The sequence below is a fragment of the Neofelis nebulosa genome, chromosome Y, assembly GCF_028018385.1.
Source record: "Neofelis nebulosa isolate mNeoNeb1 chromosome Y, mNeoNeb1.pri, whole genome shotgun sequence".
Classification (NCBI taxonomy): Eukaryota; Metazoa; Chordata; class Mammalia; order Carnivora; family Felidae; genus Neofelis; species Neofelis nebulosa.
This window is the reverse complement of record NC_080801.1, coordinates 5,113,236-5,124,214: the sequence shown is the minus strand read 5'-3', so window position 1 is coordinate 5,124,214 and position 10,979 is coordinate 5,113,236. Positions and strand designations below refer to the sequence as shown.

The 10,979-nt window shown below is 42.7% G+C and overlaps 1 pseudogene; it reads right to left on the bottom strand.

The window, feature by feature from the left end:
- Positions 1 to 405: 405 nt before the first annotated feature.
- LOC131503448 (coiled-coil domain-containing protein 71L-like) lies at positions 406 to 1,467 on the bottom strand (annotated as a pseudogene).
- Between the last annotated feature and the right edge of the window lie 9,512 nt (positions 1,468 to 10,979).

The following is a 10,979-nucleotide window of genomic DNA, read 5'->3' as shown; positions in this document are numbered from 1 at the left end:
CTTACATTATTAACAGTGATACGCTTGAATTTCTTAGAAATTCTTCGAAAATATCCTTGGTCAAAGCGTTGGAATCCAGTTAACTCGGAAAGGTGTGGGACTCAGAATACCCACTATTGCCATTGGTATTGAGAATACCAACTATTGCAACAACTTTCCACACATATTCGATCTTTCGTCCAGAAAGAGTGGCAGTCAAAAAAGGAGACAAAGAAAGAAAATGAGGCGGGAGGAGCCAGAGGTGGGTGAACAGCAAGGGAATTCTAGCTTTATTACACAAGCATGGAACCAAATTCCTTTGGAGGGGGTGGGGGTGGAATGGCTTCTTCTGACGACTTCAGACCAATGAGGGAAAGAGAGAGAACATGGATCTGCCCCTACAGTCCTGGAGACATCTCAAGGGGGTTAGGAAGAAAGGGGACCTCCCTTGCGGTCCAGGGTCTCCTCCCTCCGCAGACCTGGTGCTGGGAGGCAGCAGAGGGGCACAGCTGCCCCGGAGTCCCAGAAGGCGGCGGCGCATCCCTGGGGCGCTGGCCAGGACCGTCTTGTGCTTCTTCTCCTGTAAAGTGCACTAGAGGACGCGGTCCCGGCTGTCCCTGGTTCATCCCTCCAGGCACAACCCGTCCTGGGGCCGAGAGGTCGCGCGGCGGTGGCCCGCATCTCACGCCCAGGCACTGGGAAGCGGCGGAGTCTCACCACGGGTTCCAGGTTCACTCCCAGGACTTGGCGCGCCTGGCGTAGCGCTTCTGGCAGGCTGCTCTGGACCCACACGTCGCCTACTACGCGAATGGTGGGGAAGGTGGTCAACGTCGGGGTGGCCGCCCTCCCACTCTCCTCTAGGGTGCGGACCCCGGAGTAGGGCCCGGAGGCCGCGGGCTTGCGGGGGCTGCTATCCTCGCGGGACAGCGGAGGCGGGGGCGGCACCTTCCTCTGGCCGACCGCCACCGTCCGGGCTCCGTGGCGCCTCTGCCTGGCAGCTGGCGGGCGCGTCTGGAGGCGGGCCTCGGGGGGCTGGTGCCGGGGGTCCGGGGCCAGGGTCAGGAGGGAGGTAGCCATAGACGTCCTTGCTGCGCAGAATGTGGGGGAAGAACTGGTGCTTGAGGCTGCAGAGGTAGCTCCAGAGCTCCGCGTCGGAGCTCCCGAACTCCGTGCTGCGGGGCAGGAATAGCTTGAAAGCGTCGATCAGCGCCTTGGTGCTGTTGGCCGGCGACAGTTGGACGGTTGCCACCGCATGTACACCACCCTCTCCTCAGGCGGCTCCAGCGCGGCCCCTCCTGCAGCGCTAGAGGCTCCTCCCCCAGCGGCCTGGGCCAGGGCCGCCAGGGGCCAGCGCCTCCGCCTCTTCATGCTGCTCAGGATGTGAGGCCGCTAGGGGCCGCCGCACTTGCCAGGTTTCGCGGCCGCCTCAGGACCCTAATGAATTTCCTACCATGAAGCCAAATCAGGCGGCAGGCTGTGAGAGTTACACCGCAGTTGCTAGGAGACCAGGCGCTTTGTGAGGTCACAATGTCTGCATATCTTATCAAGGTGGGCTGCCCAAAGCTGCCTTAGGTTTGGCTGTGTTTCAGATTATGCCCTTGAGAAAGACCTGCACGTAATCTTACCTGAGAAGGCCCATAATTCTTCACGAGTTCAAGAGGGTTGTCCTAGAGGTGAATGCACGGGTGCTTCAGCCTCCATTAATCCCATCTAACATGAAATGACACTTAGCGGTGGAGAGTACACACAACTTGCAATCAAACATGACTCTATGAGGGTTTTAGCTAATTAAATGCCTTGTCATGCAACGCACTGAAAGCCAAATTGAAATAACTACTCTACCCTTTCAAAGAACACCGATATACTGTGCCTTGCTTAGGGTTCCATACGTGTGTTGCTACAGCTCACAGTTCACGAAGCTGTTCTTCACAGCAGCAGCAAACAGTTGGCCTAGTTAGTATCCATGCTCACTTTCATGCAGCTTAGGGAAGACCGAGTCGTTGTGTGCTTAAGAGCAAAGCGTCAACGAATTCTGTGTGAGTGGCCAGTAGGGCATTCAGTGCCACTAAAACCTATTCACTACCTACCAATTCATGATATTTCAGGTAAGTCATAGACAAGGTAGTAAGAGACCGTATGGGATTCCAAGGGTAGAAAACGTGATACACCGTCCGTGTAAGTGCTTTTGAAAGCAACCAGCATAGTCCATCCATCATCACCACATAATTCATTCACAAAATACTACAAGGACCACCTACCACGATCAATTGAAATCCACTTCCGCATGAAAGGTTGACTCCAAACTATGTGAATCACTAAGAGTGATAAGTCACGGTAACAATTAGAAGAGAAACTTGCCAAGGTCAACGTGATACATGTGACAGGCCTCTGTCTTTATTCAACTCCTTTTCTTAAACACACAAACAAAACTTTCATCTACGCAGCTTAAGCTACTACTACCTCACGCTCATAAAGTGCTGAAAATGGAAAGCTATCCTCATATTCAGTAAGAGCAACCCCTGGATTTCCTTTTTCATTAAATGTAATTTATTTTCCAATTGGTTTCCACGCAACACCCAGTGTTCATCCCAACAGGGGCCCTCCTCAATGCCCGTCACCCACTTTCCCCTCTCCCCAACCCCACGTCAACCCTCAGTCTGTTATCAGTATTGAAGAGTCTCTTATGGTTTGCCTCCCTCCCTCTCTATAACTTTTTCCCCCCATCACCTCGCCCATGGTCTTCTGCTAAGTTTCTCAGGATCCACACATGGATGAAAACATATGGTATCTGTCTTTCTCTGCCTGACTTATTTCACATAGCATCATACCCCCCAGTTCCATCCACGTTGCCACAAATGGCCAGGTTTCATTCTTTCTCATGGCCAAGTAGTATTCCATTGTATATACATAAACCACAACTTCTTTATCCACTTGTCAGTTGCTGGACAGCTAGGCTCTTTCCATAGTTTGGCTGTTGTTGAAAGTAGTGCTATAAACATTGGAGTACATGTGCCCCTATGTCTCAGCACTCCTGTACCCCTTGGGTAAATTCCTAGCAGTGCTATTGCTGGGTCTTCGGGTAGATCTATTTTTAACGATTTGAGGAACCTCCACACTGGTTTCCAGAGCGGCTGCACCAGGTTGCATTCCCACCAACAGTGCAAGAGGGTTCTTGTTCCTCCACATCCTCACCAGCATCTATAGTCTTCTAATTTGCTCACTGTAGCCACTCTGACTGGCATGAGGTGGTATCTCAGTGCGGTTTTGATTTGGATTTCCCCGACGAGGAGTGCTGTTGAGCATCTTTTCATGTGTCTCTTGACAATCTGGATGTCTTTTTTAGAACAGTGTCTGTTCAAGTCTTCTGCCCGTTTCTTCCCTGGATTCTTTGTTTCCCGGGTGTGGAGTTGGTGAGTTCTTTTGATAGGTTTTGGATACTAGCCAATTATCCAGTATGACTTTTGCACACATCTTTTCCCATTCCGTCAGTTGCCTTTTAGTTTTGTTGATTGTTTCCTTCCCTGTGGAGAAGATTTTTATTTCGATGAGGTCCTGATGGTTCATTTTTGCTTTTAGTTCCCTTGCCTTTGGAGATGTGTCAAGTAAGAACTTGCTGACGGTGAGGTCAAAGACGATTTTTCCTGCTTTCTCCTCAAGGGTTTGATGGTTTCCTGTCTCACATTCACGTCCTTCATCCATTGTGAGTTTATTTTTGTGAGTGGTGTAAGAAAGTGGTCGAGTTTCATTCTTCTGCGTGTTGCTGTCCACTTCTCTCAGCACCATTTGTTAAATGGATGCTGTCCTTTTTTCCATTGGATATTCTCTCCTGCTCTGTCAAAGATTAGTTGGCCATACGTATGTGGGTCCAATTCTGGGGTCTCTGTTCTATGCCATTAAGTCGATGTATTTGTTTCTGTGCCAATACCATGCTGTCTTCATGGTTATAGCTTTGCGGTAGTGGCTAAAGTCTGGCATTGTGGGGCCTCTCACTTTGGTTTTCTTCTTCAGTATTACTTTGGCTATTTAGGGTCTTTTGTGTTTCCATACACATTTTGTGATTGCTTGTTCCAGCTTGGAGAAGAATGCTGGTGCAATGTGATTGGGACTGCATATAATGTGAGGACTGCGTTGGGTCGTATTGACATGTCGCCAATATTTATTCTTCCAATCCACGAGCATGGAAAGTTTTTCGCTTTCTCTGTATCTTCTTCAATGTCCTTCACAAGCTTTCTATGGTTTTCAGCATACAGATCTTTTACAAATTTGGTTAGGTTTATTCATATGTATTTTATGACTCTTGGTGCATTGTCAGTGTGTTTCTTTTCTTTACTTCTCTTTCTGTTGCTTCATAATTGGTGTATAAAACACAAACAATTTTTATACATTGATTTTGTACCCTGCAACATTGCTAAATTCATGCATCAGCGCTAGAGTACTTTTGATGGAGTCTGTAGGAGTTTCCATGTATAGTGTCATGCCATCTGCAAAAAGTGGAAGTTTGACTTCATCTTTGCAAGTGATGATACCTTTAATTTCATTTACTGTCTGATTACTGATGCTAAGACTTCCCACACTATGTTGAACAACCGGGGTGAGAGTGGACATGTCTGTCTTGTTCCTGATCTCACGGGGAATGCTCTCAGTGTTTCCCCATTGAGGACGATATTTACTGTGGGCTTCTCATAAATGGCTTTTATGATGTTTAAAGTAGATTCCTTCTATCCCAACTTTCTTGAGGGTTTGTATTAAGCATAGAAGCTGTATTTTCTCATATACTTTTTTCTGCACCTATTGACAGTGGACTATGGTTCTTATCTTTTCTTTCACTAATGTGATGTACCACAATGATTGATTTGTGAATATGGCACTAGCCCTGCAGGCCAGGAATGAATCCAACTTGATTGTGTTGCATAATACTTCCTATATGCTTTTGAATGTGATTTGCTAGTATCTTGTTGAGAATTTTTGCACCCCTATTCATCAGGGATATTGGCCCGTAATTCTCCTTTTTTTCTGTGTCTCTGTCTGGTTTGGGAATCAAAGTAGTGCTGGCTTCATAAAATGAGTCTGGAAGTATCCTTTCATTTCCATTTTTTGGAACAGCTTGGGAAGGATAGCTATTATCTCTGCTTTAAATGTCTGCTAGAATTCGCCAGGGAAGCCACCTGGTCCAGGACTCTTATATATTGGGAGATTTTTGATAACTGATTCAATTTCCTCACTAGTTATGGGTGCGTTCACATTTTCTATTTCTTGCCGTTTGAGTTTTGGAAGTGTGTGGGTATGGAGGCGTTTGTCCATTTCTTCCAGGTTGTCAGGTTTCTTGTCGTAGAAGATTTTATAGTGTTTCCTGATGATTGCTTGAATTTCTGAGGGATTCGTTGTAATAAATCCATTTTCATTTGTGATTTAACCTATTTGGGTCCCCTCTCCTTTCTTTTTGAGAAGCCAGGCTAGATGTTTATCACTTGTGTGTATTTTCTCAAAAACACGACTCTTGGTTTCATTGATGTGCTCTCCTGTTTTCTTTTAGACTCCATATTGTTTATTTCTGCTCTGATCTTTATTATTCCTCTTCTTCTGCTCGGTTTGGGGTGTCTTTGCTGTTCTGCTTGTGGTTCCATTAGGTGTGCTGTTAGATTTTGTATTGGGGACTTTTCTTGTTTTTGATATAGGCCTGGATAGCAATGTTTCTTGTTGTTTTTGTTGGTGTTTTATTTTGTTTAGTTTTGTTTGTTGTTCCCTGTCAGGACTGCCCTTGCTGCATCAAAAAGAGTTTGCATTGTTGTATTTCATTTTCATTTGTTTCCTTATATCTTTTAATTTCTTCTCAAATTGCCTGGTTGACCCATTTTTTCGTTAGTGGGATGTTTTTTAATCTCCATGCTTTTGGAGATTTGCCATCTTTATTTCTGTGATTTATTAATGTCCCTGCAATTACCACATTCTTTTCAACAAGGTTCTGTATGTTTTTAATTAATTGTTTTATATATTTGTGTGTCTCCAAATTTGGTGTGTAGACATTTAAATGTTCAGCTCTTCCTGATGGAGAGACCCTGAAATTAATATAGAAAGCCCTTCGTCATCTCTTGTTACAGCCTTTAATTTAAACTCTACTTTGTATGATATAAGTTGGCGACTCCAGGTTTCTTTTGACCTCCAGTAGCATGATAGATAGTTCTCCATCCCCTCCCTTTCAATCTGAAGGTGTCCTCATGTCTAAAATCAGTCTCTTGTAGACAGCAAAGAGATGGGTCTTGTTTTGTCTTTTTGTTTTTGTTTTTTCTATCCATTCTGATATGCTATGTTTTTTGGTGAGGGCATTTAGTCCATTGAAATTCAGTGTTATTAGGGAAAGATACGCGTTTAGAGTCAGTGTGCTGTCTGTAGGTTTCATGCTTACAGTGGTGCACCAGTTTCCTTTCCCACCAACAGTGAGAGAGGGTTACTCTTTCTCCACATCCTCACCAGCATCTGTGGTTTCCTGAGTTGCTCATTTTGGCCACACTGACTAGTGTCAGGTGGTATCTCAGTGTGGCTTTGATTTGTATTTTCCTGATGATAAGTGATGTTGAGCATTTTTCCATATGTCTGTGGGCCATCTAGATGTCTCCTTTGGAAAAGTGTCTATTCATGTCTTCTGCCCATTTTTTCACTGTATTACATTTTCCAGGTGTGACTTGGGTAAGTTCTTGATACATTTTGTACACTAACCCTTTACCAATATGTCATTCGCAAATATCTTCACTCGTTCCATCAGTTGCCTTTTAATTTGGCTGATTGTTTCCTTTGCAGTGCAGAAGATTTTTATGTAGACCAGGTCCTGAAAATTCATTTTTGCTTTTCATTCCCTTGGCTTTTGAGACATGTCAAGGAAGAAATTGTTGCAGTTGAGGTCAAAGGGTTTTTTTTCCTCTTTTCTTTTCTAGTGTTTTGAAGGTTTCCTGTCTCACATTTAAGTCTTTCATCCATTTTGCATTTATTTTTGTGCACGTTGTAAGAAAGTCATCTAGTTGATTCTTCATCATGTTGCTGTTCAGTTCTCCCAGCACCATTTGTAAAGAGACTGTCTTCTATCCATTGGATTCTCTTTCCAGCTTTGTCAAAGATTAGTTCACCATACATTTGTGGCGCCCCTTCTGGGTTCTCTATTCTGTTTCATTGGTTAATGTGCCTGCTTTTGTGCCAATGTCATACTATCTTGATGGTTACAGCTTCGTAGGAGAGGCTAGAGTCTGGCCTGCCTCCCACTTTGGCTTTCTTTTTTCAACATAAGTTTGAGTACTCAGGTTCTTTGGTTGTTCCGTGAAAACTTTCAGATTGCTTGCTCTAGTCTGGAGAAGAATGTTGGTACAATTTTGATTGGTATTGCATTAAATGTGTAGATTGCTTTGGGTAGTATTGACATTTTAACACTATTCATTCTTCCACTCTATAGGCATGGATTGCTTTTTTTTCCCCTGATTTTGTTGTGTCTTCATCATTTTCCTTCATACATTTTCTATACTTTTCACCGTGCAGATCTTTTACATCTTTGGTTAGGTTTCTTGCTAGGTATTTTAGGGTTCTTGGTGAAATTGTAACTGGCATTAATTTCTTGACTTCTCTTTCTGTTGCTTCCTTATTGGTGTATAGAAATGCAACCAGTTTCTTTACACTGATTTTGTATCCTCTGAGTTTGGTCAATTCATGTATCAGATCTAGCAGCGTTTTCATGCAGTCTTTTGGGTTTTCCGCGTTCAGTCTCATGTCATCTTTGAAAGGCCAAAGTTTGACTTTCAGTGATATATGTTCAGTTAAGTGTAGATAAAAAGAATTTACTCTTTGGGCTCTATGTTTACTTCATAATTGCACAATAAGTGAGAAATAAGCAAGAACTGTGCATGTAATCCCATATTAGAATTGGTAACTGGAATCTAACTCTTTAAAATATATTGGATTCCTCATGTTATGGATAGGAGTATGAAACATCTAACTTCACCCAGTGCACACATGTGTATTTGTAAACACATATGCTAATCAGTAAAATTGTAATACTAGTGAGGTGTACCAAATTTTACACGTTCATGGTACAGATAATATTGTTTTACCGTCTTTATGGTAGCATCCTAAATAAGACATTTGGAATCAAGGAGAGAATCCAGAACCTACAGGGTACATTCGCCATGCTCTATTCTGGCTTTCAAATAAATGAACAAATGGAATTAAAAAAAAATAGATTGCACTGGTAATCATGTTTATCGCAATTGTGCAATAACTTTTTATGGACTCTAGCCATAATAAGAGTGCACGTGAATAGGGTTTGGAAATAACACCTATTTATAACTTTGTTTGACATGACAAACTCACTAACAACATATACTTTCAAGAATATTTTTAATTTTTAGTATTCATTTTTTCAGATATTCTATAAGGCCCAATAGCGTATTACTCCACATGTAGAAGAGCAAAGGTAGAAATGGTGAACTTTGAATGTGTTACAATGGCTATCACATAATATTATTTGATATCCTAGAATTTTTAAAAACTATACAGCTGCACGGCTCATGCTAGGTATTTAAACCTTGACATATTTTAGCTTTCTGCTTTTCATTATTTAATAGTTTTTTAGAATTAGCTATTGCTACGATCGCATAACTATTAACTTCAGTGATAGACATCCAAGTTTCCAGCTTATCTGTTTTTGTATCAGTGATTAAATCAATCCCTATGTCATTGCCTTTTTAATTAACCATGGCTATGTTTTAGTTCTTTTATCACTGCTATACTAAATTCTCTGTTGTCTTCTATGCCTTTTTTCAAGCCCAGTGATTAATCTTATACAATTATTCTAAATTTTTGCTGTTATACTGCTTTTATCTATTTGGGTCAATTCTTTAACGGTCACTTCTCCTGGAATTTCTTCTGAGGGGAATTCTTCCGTTTCATCATTGTGGATAGTTTTCTATTCCTTATGTGTTTTAACGTTTTTGTTGTTGTTGTTGTTGTTGTTGTTGTTGTTGTTGTTGTTGTTGTTGTGTTTTGTTTTGTTTTGTTTTATGTGCTCTGCACCTGAGAGCACTGCTACATTAATGTGGGCTCATCCCCTCTCCATGGCCTGGCCCTTCTGGAGGTGTGTTTTGGAAAGTGTTACTTGCTTTGTGTTGCTATGACTTTCCTCGTTTGATTTCTCATCTCAGAGTGATTTTTGAAAATCCCACGAGGCGTGCTTTGATTTGCTCCTTGAAGTACCGAATGAAGTAATTGGAGGTTTGCACTATCTTGACAGGGGTTAAAACACCTTAAGTTACCATGGATGGATGTTCTCGCCCTTCCCAACAATGGGGGTTTCTCCTGGTAGTGAGATCCTGGAGATGTGATGGCGCCAAAGCCCCGGCTCCACACAGACGGCTCCTCTGAAAGTCGCTGGGCAGCTGCACTTATGAAAGCCGCTCATTTTCTGATTTCCCAGAGGTTACCTTGGACAAAATTGTGGATTTTTTAAATTACCTGGCCCCATCAATTTCTTCTACCAGCCAGATCTTAGATTGTAGGCAAATGCAGAGTTTGCTTTTCCAATTTGTAAAGGGGAAATATACCGCCTATGTTCAGTATAGTTGTGAGGTTATTGGTAATGCTGTAAAACGTGTGGAAAAAATCCTGGCACATTACACTCAATAAACACTGTATTTTGTTTTGATTTCCTCATAGTTGTCACGACATCCATGCAAACTGTATCTCCAGGGTGGGGTCTTTTGTAGGTCAAAATGTAAGCTACACCGTAGAAGCTATCAATGAGGCAAACTGTTTTTCCTATTCTCGAGGAGGTGACCCTTCCCTTTTTTGTATATGAATACTAAATTTGGTGGTAGAGATTATTAAAGACTTGAATGTATATTGCAGTCCAGCACACCGGGAGATACTTAAAAGTCCCCTATTTCAGGCACTGTGGATATACATATTGAGCACCTTAGGTGTCAAGTGCTATTAGGTTCAAGTACACAGTGATAATCAAACATGCACGCTCCATATATTCAGGATGTTTCAAACCTCAGCTACAAAAGGTACATGTGTAATCACAACTTGTGGCAAATGCTGTTAAATAAAAGACTAAATGTTATGAGAAGGAATGACACAGGGGACAAAATCTCGATTAGAGGATAGGCCAACAAAGGTTTCTTGGGGAAAAAAGTCCTTTATTCAAACTTGGACCCGTAGCAAGAACTGTAAGGAAACTAGCGAACACAAAATGCATCCTAAGCGGAACCTACGTGGGTCTAATTTGAGAAACCAGGAGAACAGACGGTCCCAATCACCTAATGAAAGGAGAATGAGGAAAGATGGCATTAGAGGGGTGATGAGGCAGGACTGCCAACGTCTGGTGGTCACGATACAGATTCTATGTGTCATTTTGCGTACAGTGGAGATTAGAGGGTTGTTTTAAGCAGAGGAATGAACTGCTCAGATTCAGGATTTTTGGATTGCATTCCTGATGCAGTGAAAAGAATGAACTGGGATATTGGTGGGGAGGGAAAGGCAGCATGAGGCTAAGAACGAAAACGGAGAGTAGGCAGAAGGTGGTGAGAAACTAGCTGGCTTGGCATACGTTGGAGGTGGAGTTGAGAACCTCTGCTGCTGAATGGATCACAGGAAAGACGTTGAGGAGGGGACGACTGACAAGGAGTCTCTTTCCCACTTGAGCAACTGAAGACAATGTCCCATTAACAGAGAAACACAAGAGGGGTCTTAAGTTGGTCATGGATTTCAATTGTTTATTGATAGGGTATTAATTCACACACTTACAGAAGTTTGCTTAGAATTATAACTTTTCGTTGTTTTGTTTCTACCAAATTGCTTCGTTATTACCATCTAGAGGTTCTAACTGATGGTCTCCAATTCTTCGCTGTCCACAAGACCTCCTGACATAAGATGATGGAATTGATGGGTTATATAGGTACCTCATCTTCTACCCAGTCTTTGTCGTCGTCAAAAATACTTAATGGCCACTGTTGTAGAAGAAT